At 48.6% G+C, this 14,727-nt stretch overlaps 1 protein-coding gene across 1 annotated transcript in view; it reads left to right on the top strand.

Moving 5' to 3' along the window:
• CCNH (cyclin H) overlaps nt 1-14,727 on the top strand; it is a 211,271-nt gene that overhangs the window by 138,798 nt on the left and 57,746 nt on the right. The window lies entirely within an intron of this gene.

The following is a 14,727-nucleotide window of genomic DNA, read 5'->3' as shown; positions in this document are numbered from 1 at the left end:
TTAAAAAATATACCTGCTTAGAGGACTTGGGGTCAGGTCTCAATATCTATTTGTCTGTTCAACTGTCTTTCACATTGTTGAGATGGAGAGGTCTCTTGCATGGTGACAGATTTGCACCTCTGCCCTGATTTTCCCCCAAGTGCAACAATATCAGGATCCCAGGTGCTGATTTTTGTTGTCATGGGTGAACACTGATCATGCATGTGTGCCATGACTTAAACCTGTCTCTCGTATTGCTGTCTTGTTGAACCGGGTGTGTGGGGGGGTGCTCAAAGTGCTACCATCCTAGTGGTGAAAGGCTACTGCCTTTACCAGGAGTTGGGTAGCACGGGCGCGGTGATGTCCGCATACAGAGTAATGGTCAGTGGAAGTGAGCAGATCCTTTTTACCTGTATTAATGGAGTGAAGCTTTAAGGCTCACTCGTAAAGTTCTGCTGCTGTGTGCTTACCTCAGCCTTGGCCTATATCAAGTTAGTAGGCAGCGCTATGTAGCACACTTATGGTTGCATGCCTGTGCTGGTGTATGTGTGCCTGTGAATGGTACACTACATGGAAGAGACTGGGTTCCATTTTGGGAGATCTAGGGATGATTGGGGGAGCATGAGGAGGTAGGTGACAGATTTGCACCCCTGCCCTGATTGTCCCCCAAGTGCAACAATATGAGGATCCCTGGTGCTGATTTTGGCTGTCATGGGCGAACACTGATCATGCATGTTTGCCATGACTTAAACATGTCTCTCGTATTGCTGTCTTGTTGAACCGGGTGGGCGGGTTGCTTAAAGTGCTACCCTTCTAGTGGTGAAAGACTACTGCCTTTACCAGGAGTTAGGTAGCACGGGCGCAGTGATGTCCGCATACAGTGTAATGGTCAGTAGAAATAGAGGAACCCCTCCCCCAGACAGATTTGTGGATTGATGCATTCCTGTGAGCTAGGTGGACACACGCACACTCTCACGCTCTCTCTATCTCGAACTCCGGTGCATTTCAGGGAGAGGTCACTGGAAAGGTGCCTGGGAACATCTGAGGACGAAGGTTGGGCTGAGAGAGTCATAAAGAGTAGGGGTGGGACCCTGGGGTAATCATTTGATGTACATTCCACTGTGGCTGATACCCAGGTGTGAACCTTGAGTAACTTCAATGGCGTGTTAGGCTAGTTAATTTTGAGTCGCTCCTGCTGTGGCAGACTGTTTTCTAGAGGAAGGGCAAGGCAAAGGAGTGAACTCCTCAAAAGAAAGCAGACCCAACACAAACGTCAGACTCGGAGCCTAACTCACATTTGGAGTCTGAAAATGGACTGTAGGAAAGGGAGCTTGAGACCCCAAAATTGTCTACTATCAAGCAGCCAATCGGGCTATGCGTTGAGAAGTTTTGCAAGACGTCTGCCTGTTACCAGGACTGTGGGGCTAAGATGTCCTACTATCCCAGCTTGGTAAGGAGACTCCACCCAGGGAAATCCAGGACTGCCTGCCCCTGGAGCACCAGGGCCTTCTGGCCTGCCTGCTTGCTTGCCAAGACCATTGCGCCCTATCCGGAGGAGGAGAGCACTGGAGGGAGTGAGGGATCCTGGCGATTGGATCGCAGTAGCAAGGTTTGAGGAGATTGCTTCTGCACCGATCAGGTCTTTGTCCAAGTGCAGAATCAAGTTGGCCACCCTATATGCCAGATGGGGCTGCCGCGAAGTTAGATGTGGTGGCGCTGATTGAGTGTTGCCCATGTGCAGAGCGAAATCGACAACCCGATAAACCAGAGCAGGGCACCGGAAAGATTGCCAGATAACCGTGACGATGAGGACGTCGCCTTTGTGCTGTGGGAAATCGGCAACCATGTGTGCCACAGGGGGCCACTGTGGTGAGGAAATGACTGCTGTTCTGATTGGGTCATCGTCTGGTGATGGTGGGAAGTTAGCGATCCGTAAGCTACAGGGGGTCTCTGTGAAGATGAAATTACTACTGTGCCGATCAGGCCATTGCCCAAGTACGGAGTGAGATCAGTGATGTGTATGCCAGAACGGGCCACCGGAAAGGACAAGAACCATTGCTGGGTTAAAGCTATTGTCCAGATGAGAGGCCTCCATTATGACCCCTTACAGAGGATCCGAACCAGAGCAATCTCCTCCTCCCACTGTGGTAAGGACCAGAGGAGCTTACAGTCTGACCGGAGGTAGACCGTTGATGCCCAGCAGCTGCCCCTGCAGAACAGCAATTACTACTCCTCAATAGCAGCCGCTGTTGCCATCCACGAGTGAAACATTCCCCGATACCCGTGCCGTGCAACGCCTGCAGGAGTGGGTAAAACTAAATGTAGGGCCAGATGACCTCGGGAGAACTTGTTCTGCAATATTGCGCTTCAGACGCAGGAACACTTTTGACTTTTTAAAAGAGTCGGAGTGTTACTCCTGAGACTCTTACTACTAGTGGGGCCTAACCTGAATGCCTTTGAACCTTTAAACGCGATCAAGGCAGAAAGGGAAAAATAATGAAGAAGAAAAAATTAGGAAATAAGAGACAAAGATTAAAAGCAGGGATGAAAAAGAACCTACTAGAGTGATATGAAGAGACAGCTAGTGTAGGGTAGTGGAAGAAATAGGTATTAGGTGGAGTCAAGACTAGACAATCTTGGTATTAAGCAGCTCCAGTGTCCTATCATGTTAGTTAAATTTGCCAGTGAGCAATCGGACCAATACTTTGGTGATCTTTTCTTTATTATCGGTATCCCCTCTAGCATATCTTCTTCTGCTATATCTGTGGGAGCTTGCCTCCCCCCTTGTTGTTCCTGCTGTCCTCTAACCTGGAATGCCATGCTCCTCCCAACACTTCCTGCACAGTCCCACTCCCTTGGCAAGAAATTATGTCCAATGTCCTTGCAGTGGACCTGTGGAGCACTCTGCCTGCAGGATCCTAATGCCCCATGACATGATACCCGACTATCCTTAGAGAAAAACGACACGTCATTGATATAACATCTCTGCCTTTTATAAGAAATGATAATACAGCATTTACCCCTCACGTAAGGGAAAAGTCGTCAGTGGTTTTCCATATGTATGCTCTTGTAAACTGTGACCTCTTTGCATCAGTCGACCTGCTCCGGTTGCTAGGAATGCAGTATTGTTTGTAGGATATGGGTTTGAAAACACGCCCATCTTTTTCATTGGTTCCTGTTGCTGGCCTTTAGAAATCCTGGCTTTTCATTGGTGAATACACTTAGTAGTCGCCCCTTTTGGAATTTTGTATCCTGCCCTGAGGACTGCCCCTCTTACATGTGTTGTTACTGTTCAGCTTATTTATACTTACAGAGAACTCTTTTTTTTTTTTAGGTTTGCCTGCCTCTTTGCTGGATAACTGTTCTATTTGCTTGTGCAATGTAACTTATGTTGTATCATTTGCTTGCCATTGCTTTATCTCCCCTGCCTCTCCCTCCCACAACTCTGCTTGGTTGCTTCAAATCCCTTAATCTCCCCATGCCTTCTCCTCACTCCTCCCACAACACTGCTCACAGGCCCTCACCACTCCTCAAGGCCACTGCTGTTTTGCTGGCTTTTTTTGTTACTTTTCAAAGGCTTTTATTTATGTAGTGCACCTAGCCATGTACTCCTGGAAATTAAACAATCATCCCATTATCACAGGATGTTGAGCCTGACAGCAGACTCAAACCGGGATCCCCAGCTCACAAGTCGGCAGCTCTTGCCGCTGCACAATAATTTTTGCGTAGTCATGTTGCAGGTGCAGCACCATATGTGGCCGAAAGAGGTTCCGGGGTACACCAAGTGACAGCCTGTGGTACTGCACCCTCACAACACTACTTGTTTTAATGTGGAGTCGGAATTGCCATATTCACTATCAGCACTACCACTCCACTGCAGGTGCACTACATTAAAGAAACAGACAACGGAGTTCTATTTTTTACTATGGTTGGGGAGGGCATATCTATTGCATAAGTAAAAAGCATTGACATTTATAATGCTAATAGCTCCAACTTCACCAAATGCGAGACCTATTGCATTTCCAATGCTTGTTTTTAAACTGGTGAACACGAACATTGCAACAATGGCTTACTGTTCAGGTCCGGTTTTGATCAGATGGATAAACTTATTGTTTTAATGAGCAGGAATTTGTTAGTGAAATTCCTTGTGGGTAATCGAGAAGCATTACATTGAATGTTATATTTGATCAATCCATTGTCCTAAGTACAATGAGCTCTTATAAACCAAATGTTCCATGCCTGCTATGTGTGTTATAATGCACTATATGTAACCTTCCGCGACAATGGAGCAGTGTTCAATCTGAAGAAAGTGAATTAGGAGCAAACGTGTCCAAGCATGAGTCATAGATGCCTGTTGCTGATAATCTGCAGTTACAGACCCTGGGAGTCCACAAATACTGTTTAGAAGGTAGATTTCACTAGTTAAGTAAGTTTTAATGGGTTTCCTAAAGCACTTATTATTGGGGTAACTTTTCCCAAGAACGGATGGGGAGGGCATTCAATAGTTTTGGACCTTATACTCCCAGTGATCTCTCACTGTGATCTCCTTGACTGATCATTGTTCAAGTTAGCAGACCATGAGAGAAGATTTCTTGTTGGGATGTATTGTGGAGCTAGGTTTGCTACAATCTTAGGCCGTTTTTCCAGTAAGGTCGGTGGATGGTGTAGAACACCTTTATTTTGAGTGGTATGTTTTTAAGGCGGGCTTGATGTGGTGTCAAATACATAGGCTAGGCACAATCTGACCGACCGGTTTAGTAGTCTTTGGAGCCAGTTAATGAGTGGTTTAGGAGGCCATAGTGGATGATATTGTAGCAGTCTTGGCATGATTTGGATTCCAATCAAGACAGGCTCACTTATTTTCCTTTTAGGCATAGACATTTTCCCCTTCATCTAGCAGAGGATGTGTGTGTGTGTTTGGTTTTAATTGAGGCTACACATGGGAGTGCAAGGTGACCCATTTGCCTCTCTGATCTAATGCATGACTAAGTATTCAAACCGCCTTCTATAATCTAGTAAAGTGTAAAGGAAATCGGAGTTATATAAATAGGATTAAATGCAAGACAATATAATCGTATAGCTTTATTAAATCTAAAGTATTTGGAGCTGCCTCATTCTGTATTATATTGTTGGATAAACAAATTTGCCTATTTTCTTTTGTAATTCATTTTTTTCTTCAATTATGAGAAGCTTATTACTGATAGAATTTTGAACATGAAATCCTAGGAGGCCGTGAGGTGAGGGGGCATAGAACAGCTGCTACACGTACTACATATTTTTTGTTTGTGGGAGGAAGTGTGTGTTTGTAATAAAGTTTGCAGCTGCCCATACTTTGTACATGTACTGTCTGTGCAAGAAACATGCTGCGTTCTGTGTCTTGTAACTCTTTGCATGATTTTTTTTCACTATTGCATTAGAACCGGTCCTTGTGAGGGTTAAGTCGTACTGTTGCTCATGCTATACTTGTTTGTTGTGTCTTGATAAAGCTTGAAGAGCCCTTTCCACTGTACAGCTGTAAATCTATTGCCTTTGCCAATGTTTGTTTTGAGTAACCTGCATGTGTTTTGGTTCTTTTTGTCATGAATGATTAAGGGTATAAAAATGTGCAAAGGCAGATAGCGGTTGAGGACTTTTGAATTAGACATTCCTGCAGCCACCTTCTTCTGGAAACTGCATATTGTCCTTTTTAGGTCGAGCTTCGATCAACCTGTTATATCTCTTCTGTGGAGTTTGGCAAACCCATCAATCGCCATTGTTTACTATCTGTGGCATTCAGAAATGCTGGCTTCTTATTGGTGCATTTCTGTCAAAGTCCCTCCTTTATGTGTTTAGTTCTCTTTCCGGGGATTTCACTCTGAGAACATTTTAGTTGGCCATCACATAGTACAGCGTGTGATGGCTTCTCTTCCCGCCTCCCATCTGTTTTGTTTATACTTGCTTACAGAGGTTTGATATGTTTTTGCGCACTCCGCACCCTCGTCAAGCTGCTCTGTTCGCTACTTGCTTTCGGAGGTTTGATATGTTTTTGCGCCCCCCTCCCCCGCCCCCGTCAAGCTCCTCTGTTCGCTACTTGCTTTCGGGGGTTTGATATGTTTTTGCGCCCGACTTCCCCGTCAAGCTCCTCTGTTCGCTACTTGCTTTCGGAGGTTTGATATGTTTTCGCTCCCCCACATGTGTATAAACTTTTCCATTCTTCAATATTTTAGGGAATGCATATGTTAAAATGCAGTGTTTTCTTTCTTTCGACCCTGGGCATACTTTGCACGCGTGCTTTAAGTAACGTGCTTCTGTCTAAATTGCATGCATTTACCACGAATTAAGAGTTGAGGGATGTGTGGGAATTAGGTAAACTTTCTATAGCACTTCGGGACAGAACCATATGTCGACATCATGCAAAAATGAAGAGCAAAAAATGGCTTTCGTGTATTCTTCAATTTGCGATTTTATTTTTTTGTTGTTAGATGTGGTTAGAAGCCTGGACTGTAGGTGGTGTGAAAGGTGGAAGTAAGGCATCCGGACCACTGCAAAATGTGGGTGCAAGTTTACTTTCTACTGAGTTCTACATAGACATGCGTGGGTATGCCACACACTTTTTTTAGAACACATTTCTGTTGAATGCACATTAATAATATGCTAATTATTAGATCATTAATCTAAATGCAAATTGTTGTCCCTCCTGCCTATCCATATTCTACTACGGGCTAAAAAGTGACTATTTTCTCTTACAAATCCCAATGACCTTTTAAACTCCAGGCTCATCCCCTCCGCAAGCACAAAGACACTTGTGAACCAACTGAGAAAGTTTCCCAACTAGGTGGGAAAACTGTAATGATTAGTCGCTCTCTGTCAGCTGGATATCTCAGCTGGCCACATATTGAGCCGTGGCAAGAGCTATGGATAATACTTATGTTTGAGGCATATGAGCTACAGATTGTACACTTTTGCATAGATCGCCATCTGGTGTTGGTCACAAGACCGGTGACTCCTCCTTCGGTGGACAATGCGCATGGGCATCGGCTCCATCATTAGATTGTTTTTTTCCACCATCGGGTGTGGATGTGACTTGCTGTGCTCCGGGTCGGTGTCGTTCTCGAACCCCGTTTCGACACGCAATCACACTTTCGAATAAACCGTGAAGACGGACGTCGATGGAACGGACTCCCTTAAAGAAATGTCCACAGTGTGGTGCTAAGTTCCCACACTCAGACCGCCTCCTGTTTGCAATCTGTGCCTCTCTCCAGAACATCGAGAGGATGATTGTGAGGCTTGTCTCTCCTTCAAGTACAAGAAGACTATCCGGGATCGTCAAGCTTGACGCCACGAGATGTCCCGAGGCACAGGTTCCATTCTGACATCTTCCATCCAGGTCCCGATAGCCTTCCGGAGCCAGAACAGGAAGAACAGGCCCCGGACTCCGAAGCAGACGTCTCTGAAGCCGAAGATAACATCACCCCGGTTCAAAGGGACGTGAGTACCGAGACCCCCGCCCCACCCAAGCCTATACCAACGGCTCCGGTGACACCTTCGCCTTTGGGCTCAGGTCCACACCATACGAAAACTTTGAGCACCCCGCCTCCAGGCCCGGCACCGAAGAACAAAGAAAAGCCTTCCGGCTCTAGCCAACCACCCAGTACCAGAAAGCCATCTTCGGCACCGAAAGCTAAGTCCGAGTTACCGCGCCCTCTTCCGCCGGCACCGGAAAAACATTCGGCACCGAAATCGACAAAAGATCCCTCTGCACCGAAGTAGCCGGATAAAGCATCTGCACCGAAGCAGCCGGATAAGACCTCGGCCCAAAGCACACAGAAGATTTCGGCACTGAAGAACACAGAAAAGACTTTGGCACCGAAAACTTAGGAGCCAAAAACTTTAAAGGACAAAACTCCTATAAATAAGCCTCCTAAACAAACGCCTCCGGAGCCGAAACAACTCGCACCGAAGGCCTCGGAACCAGGGAAAGCTTCTGTACCGGACCCTGTCTCTTAACAGCAAAGAACAGTTTCCAAGGACAAATCTTCAGCGCCGAAGAAAACTATCGATCCCGAAGAGCTTTTCTTTCCCGATCCGAAACAAACTACCATCTTAATTCACCCAAAGACTGGTCATATAGTGACCAAGCTACCTACAAAGAGGATACCAGAACATTTGCCACATGCTCCAGTTCCTCCAAAGAAATTACACATAGCTACGAATACTGCACCACCACCTTCACCTCCTCCACCAGTTAACCCTAATTTATTAATTTCTCCAGCACATTCTCCACAACCAGAGGATAGTGACGATGCACAGGAGGATGGGCAAGAGGATGAAGACCTACAGTTCCTCACTTGGAAAGTAGCCTTTCTGGTCACTATCACATCTCTCAGAAGAGTGAGTGAACTCCAGGCATTAACCATACAAGAACCATTTTTACAAATCCATCATATCAAAGTGGTTCTTAGAACAAACCCAACATTTTTACCCAAAGTAGTTTCTGCCTTCCATCTGAACCAGTCTGTTGAACTACCAGTATTCTTCCCTCAACCAGACTCAGTGGCAGAAAGAGCTCTACACACCTTAGATGTTAAAAGAGCGATACTTTACTACATTGAAAGAATGAAATCCTTTAGGAAAACCGAACAACTTTACGTGGCTTTCTCCCCACCTCATAAGGGCAATCCTATATCCAAAACAGGAATTGCAAGGTGATTGTAAAATGCATACAAATATGCTACCTTAAAGCCAAACGAACATTAACCATTCCCCCTAGAGCTCATTCAACATGCAAATTAGGGGCTTCTATGGCATTCTTAGGGAACATTCCCCTAGATGACATATGTAAGGCAGCAACTTGGGCCACACCACCCACCTTCACAAAACATTATTGTGTAGATGTGCAGGCAAAACAACAAGCTAGTGAGGGCCAGGCTGTATTAAATACACCATTTCAGACTACTGCAACAGATACAGGTAGCCACCGCTAAGGAAGAAACTGCTGTGTAGTCTATGCAAAAGTGTACAATCTGCAGCTTATATGCCTTGAACGGAAAATGCTACTTAGCAGTATGCATCTGTTCTTGGCATGTGGAGCTGCAGAGTTGTACACGCCCACCTGCCTCCCCGGATACCTCTATCTGTTCCAGTATTATCTTATTTAGTTACATCACGCATGGACATCTTTCTACTACTTACTACTCCATCTAACCCTAAGTGGCAAAAACAATCTAACGATGGAGTCGATTCCCATGCGCATTGTCCACTGAAGGAGGAGTCACCGGTCTCGTGACTACAGCACTTCTTCGAAGACAAACAACATGCCAACATCCGAGCCCCACACCAGATGGCGATCTATGCAAAAGTGTACATCTCTGCAGCTCTACATGCCAAGAACAGATGCATAGTGGTAAGAGCAATTTCCTTTCAACTCCTAATTGCTTTCTGTGTCCTTACATAAGCAGTTGTTCAAAAACTATAGGTTCGAGGCATGTGGGCTGCTGAATTCATATCTGTGCATAGATCGCCGCCTAGTGTTGGGTCCGGATGTTTGCACGTTGTTGTCCTGGAAGAGTCTTCGAAGTATCCTTGGATAGGTGACTCCTCCCCTGGACTACAGTGCGCATGGGCATCCTCTCCATCCTCAGATTGTTTTTTTCCGCCATTGGGTTCGGATGTGCTATCTTAGCTCAAGTTAGGAAAATATTTGGTCGAGGCCAAAAGGCCTTTAGTTCGCGTCGGTACTGTTTATCGATCGGGTTTCGATAGCATTTTGTTAGTTTACTAACTTTCAGCACCGACTTCTTTCGCATTTACCTGTCCATCGACTACTTCAACGATGGAATCCAGGACGCCATTCAAAAGGTGTCCGGTATGCAATGCGAAGTACCCACACATCGACGTCCATCCGGTGTGCAACAAATGCCTTTCGCCGGACCACGACGAATCGACATGCATGGCCTGTGCCCGGTTCCGTTCCAAGAAGACTCTAAGGAACCGAAGAGCGGCGAGACTCGAGGCGCGGCACGCGGCACCGGCCCCAACAGACCTCTTCGACGAGGCCGACGTCGAAGAATTAGAAGTCATACCCTCCAGTCCCGTTTCCGAACACGACCCCGGATCGGACGAGGGCGACGAGTCACTCTTCCACAGAGGTGAAGACGACACCGAGGTAGGAGACGACGAGGAGGCCTTAGGGGCCGAAGAGAGTAGCTCCAATGATGAACAAGGCCTACCTGTTCAAACCGAAGAAACACCAGCGCCACAGCCTTTGGCTCCGGTCGAGGGATCGCCTTCGGGCCTTACCCGAGACCCATCCCGTAGTTCTTCGGCCCCGCCCTCGGGCCCGGCCTCGGACGTTCAGCGGCAGCCATTGCTGCATAAGCCAGCTGGTTTCCCTACCACAAAACCGAAACCGAAAGCTGCTCCGGTTCATACGAAACCGAAACTGAAAGTGGCGCTGGTCGGATCGAGGCCTTCCACGCCTTCGACGTCAGCGCAACGCGTCGGCACCGACCGCACCAAGAGGGACTTCGGTGCCGAACTGTAATCGGGCGACATCGGAGTCGACAAACGGAAAAAGGCCATCGGCACCGAGAAACCTACTCGGCTGCCGACGCCAACGACACCGAGGGCAATACCGCCTGCTTCGCCTCGCGTCGCTCCCTCGACGACGCCGATGCCTCACGTATCGAGGACGTCGACGGTGATCTCCACACCTCGACTCGAGGACCCGCCGGCACCGAAAAAATCCACGCCCGGCTCTACGAACCTGCCCGGTGCCAAAGCCTCAAAGACGCCCCAAGTGCGGCCTGCTGCGACGCAAAGCAACAAAACCACGGCGGCCCTCAAAGACCCGTCGGGTTCCGGCCCGATCGGAGCTCCAGCAACCTCTACGGGGCCAGCCAACATTACCTTCGGCTTGCCTCCGTCAACAATCCCGAAGATGTTCCAACTCAGGACACGGGTTACCCAGCCTCCGGTTCCACCGGACGAGACGTCTCCGTCACGTGTCATCGACGCCGACACTGGCAGGCTGATTCTCCACGACCGAAGGATAACTTCGGAACCGCCATTGGACCCTTTCAGGATCCCACTAAAAAGGAAGCTGCCTGTGGAATCAGAACCTCTCCTTTATGAACCGTTCCATTCCTCCTACCAGGATCCACACCGATTCTCCCCCACACGCTCCGACACGGATGCATTGGAGGACTACATGGATGACCAAGCACCCTACCATGTGGACACAGACCCTGATGACCAGCAGGACCCTGATCAAACTTGGGGCGACCCTGCAGACCCCAGTGCACCTCTCGATACACAGGACCCACAACTCTATGGGGCAAAAACATCTCCCACGGAGGATACTGCGGCGTTCAACGCTCTTATTGAACGTGCTGCAAATAACCATGGGGTACAGCTTCACTCAGATACCATCGAGGATGACTTTCTAATGGACACTTTTGCATCCTCAGAAAGACATGTAAAAACTCTGCCAATGCTAAAGGGGGTCCTCAAACCAGCTAAGGACATTTTCAAGGAACCCACCAGGGCACGAGTGATAAACCCCAGGATTGATAAAAAATACAGATCAGCACCTGGGGATCCTACTTACATCAAAGGACAATTACCACTCGACTCCATCGTCGTAGCGAATGCTCGCAAGAGGGCACACTCGCAAACGACAGGTGACGCTCCTCCCCCGGACAAAGAGTCCAAGGTGCTAGAGACCTCCGGCAAGCGAGTTGCCGCCCAGGCTGCCAACATATGGCGCATAGCCAACACTCAAGCGCTCCTCGCTCGCTACGATAGAGCGCACTATGACACATTGGAGCAACTACTCCAACATCTCCCTGACCAGTTCAAAGAAGGTGCAGAAATTCTTATCAGAGAGGGACAGCTACTCACAAATGCTTCCATCAAATGTGCACTAGATGCTGCAGACACGGCTGCCAGGGCCATAAACACAAGCGTCATGCTGCGACGACATGCCTGGCTACGAATCTCAGGATTCAAGCCTGAGGTACAAAACAACATACTGAACCAGCCCGTCAACCCCGACTATTTATTCGGCCCAGAGGTTGACACCACCCTCGAAAAGATAAAAAAGGACACGGACACTGCAAAGTCCATGGGCGCCCTCCAAACTCAGTCCTTTCGGAGCGGCTCCTTTCGTCGCCCCGGAAACAAGGGGGCAGGTAGAGGACAGGGGTCACAACAAACGTATAACAAAGGCAATACACAGACCACCTACGATAAAAACACCCGAGGTGGATATCGTGGCTCCAGTACAAAGGGCAGAGGACGTGGCTACGGCAACACCAGGTCCTCCCCCCAAGAGCAAGCAGTGACGCCCTCTCCCTTCCTCCCGACCACATAACACCTGTCGGGGGAAGACTACAAAGGTTCCTGTCCACGTGGAACTCCATCACCACGGACAGGTGGGTCAAAGATATTGTAAAATACGGTTACTGTCTGGAGTTAACCTCCACTCCACCCACAATACCACCAAGAAACCGTCCTATGTCCTCAGAGCACTTAACGCTCTTACAGCAAGAGGTGCAAAGTATGCTTCTAAAAGGCGCTATAGAGGTCGTCCCCATCCACGAGCAGGGTACGGGGGTTTACTCCCTCTACTTTTTAATTCCAAAGAAGGACGGGTCGCTCAGGCCTATATTAGACCTGAGACCCCTGAACCAGTACATTCTTTCAGAGCACTTTCACATGCTCACCCTACAGCAAGTCCTTCCGCTTCTCAAGCAGGGAGACTTCCTAGCCTCACTGGACCTCAAGGATGCGTACTTTCACATACCCATCCACCCCTCACACAAAAAATACCTCAGGTTCACTGTTCAGGGGCAGCACTATCAGTTCAAAGTCCTTCCCTTCGGCGTGACAACAGCGCCCAGGGTTTTCACGAAGTGCCTAGCTACGGTGGCAGCACATCTACGGAGGCAGCATATACACGTCTACCCCTACCTAGACGACTGGCTCGTTCAAGCGAAGTCAGCCCAGCAATGTGCAAGCCACATGTCCCGCACCATTCACCTTCTTCACAGTCTGGGATTCTCACTAAATTACCCAAAGTCCCATCTCCAGCCCGCACACGTACAACAGTACCTAGGTGCGACTATAGACACTCTGGCGGCCACAGCTCAGCCAAATTTAGTGAGGATCAACAGCATACAACTGCTGATCTCCAAGTTCAAACCCAATCACTCGCTTCCAGCGCGAGTGTTTATGCAGTTGATAGGCATGATGGCCTCCTGCATCTTCATAGTCCCGCACACGAGGTTACATATGCGCCCACTTCAGGAGTGCCTAGCACGTCAGTGGAATCAGGCTCAAGGACAGTTGAAAGACCTAGTGTTGGTGAGCGGTCGGGCATACAACTCTCTGCATTGGTGGAATCCACAAAACCTTTGCAAGGGCCGACCGTTCCAAGAGCCTGTTCCGCAAATAGTACTGACAGCGGACGCGTCTCTCCAGGGATGGGGAGCTCATGTACTCCACTACACAGTGCAGGGACTATGGACGACACAACAGAAGAAGATGCACATCAACCTTCTGGAACTGATGGCAATCTTCCTGGCCATGAAGGCATTCAAAGTACATCTGTGCAACAAAGTCGTGTTGATCCGGACGGACAACATGACTGCCATGTACTACATACAGAAGCAGGGAGGGACACACTCTCCACAGTTGTCTCATCTGGCTCAGAGCATGTGGAAGTGGGCCATTCAGAGGAACATGTTCCTCATGGCGGAACACCTCCCTGGCAAGGACAACCAGATGGCGGATCTGCTCAGCAGACACAGCCACCAGATGCACGAGTGGGAGTTACACCCATCAGTACTCCAACCGTACTTCCAGCAGTGGGGTCATCCAGAAATAGACCTATTCGCGACAAGCGAAAACGCAAAATGCCAAAGCTTCGCCGCCAGATTCCCACATCCGCAGTCGCAGGGCAATGCGATATGGATGAACTGGTCCGGCAGATTTGCGTACGCTTTTCCCCCAGCGCCGCTGATACCGCTGGTGGCTCGCAAACTACGACAACACTCCCTGACACTCGTCCTAGTTGCTCCCACGTGGGCACGCCAGCCGTGGTACACCACCTTCCTCGAACTTTCCGTGGTGCCGCATCAAAGGCTGCGGATCAAACCCGCGCATTTGACGCAGAACCATGGAGAGGTTCAGCACCCAGATCCGCAACAGCTGAACCTGGCGATCTGGCTCCTGAAGTCCTAGAGTTTGGCTATCTCAACCTGCCACCTGACTGTATGGACATCATCAAGGAGGCCAGGAGACCCACTACCAGGGCTTGCTATGCAGCCAAATGGAAAAGGTTCGTAATTTATTGCGGTAATAATGACATCAACCCGCTGGACGCATCCATCCACAACATCATCTGTTACCTCTTACACCTATACCGATGCAATCTGGCGTACACCTCTATACGTGTCCATTTGACCGCAATATCAGCCTATCTGCAAACCAGGCAGCACCTCTCTCTATTCAGAGTGCCTGCCATCAAAGCATTCTTGGAAGGGCTCAAACGAGTCATTCCACCTAGTCACCCACCGGCTCCAATGTGGAACCTCAACTTGGTCCTCACACGCCTGATGGGTCCACCCTTTGAACCTCTACACTCCTGCGAGATTCAATTCCTTACCTGGAAAGTGGCCTTCCTAGTAGCGATCACTTCCCTACGAAGAGTTAGTGAACTCCAGGCACTAACCGTTCAAGAGCCATTTATTCAGGTTCACGCCAACA

This window comes from Triturus cristatus, chromosome 2_1 (genome assembly GCF_964204655.1).
Source record: "Triturus cristatus chromosome 2_1, aTriCri1.1, whole genome shotgun sequence".
NCBI lineage: Eukaryota > Metazoa > Chordata > Amphibia > Caudata > Salamandridae > Triturus > Triturus cristatus.
Note: the sequence above shows the minus strand (reverse complement) of the source record. Positions and strands in the feature narration are given on the sequence as shown.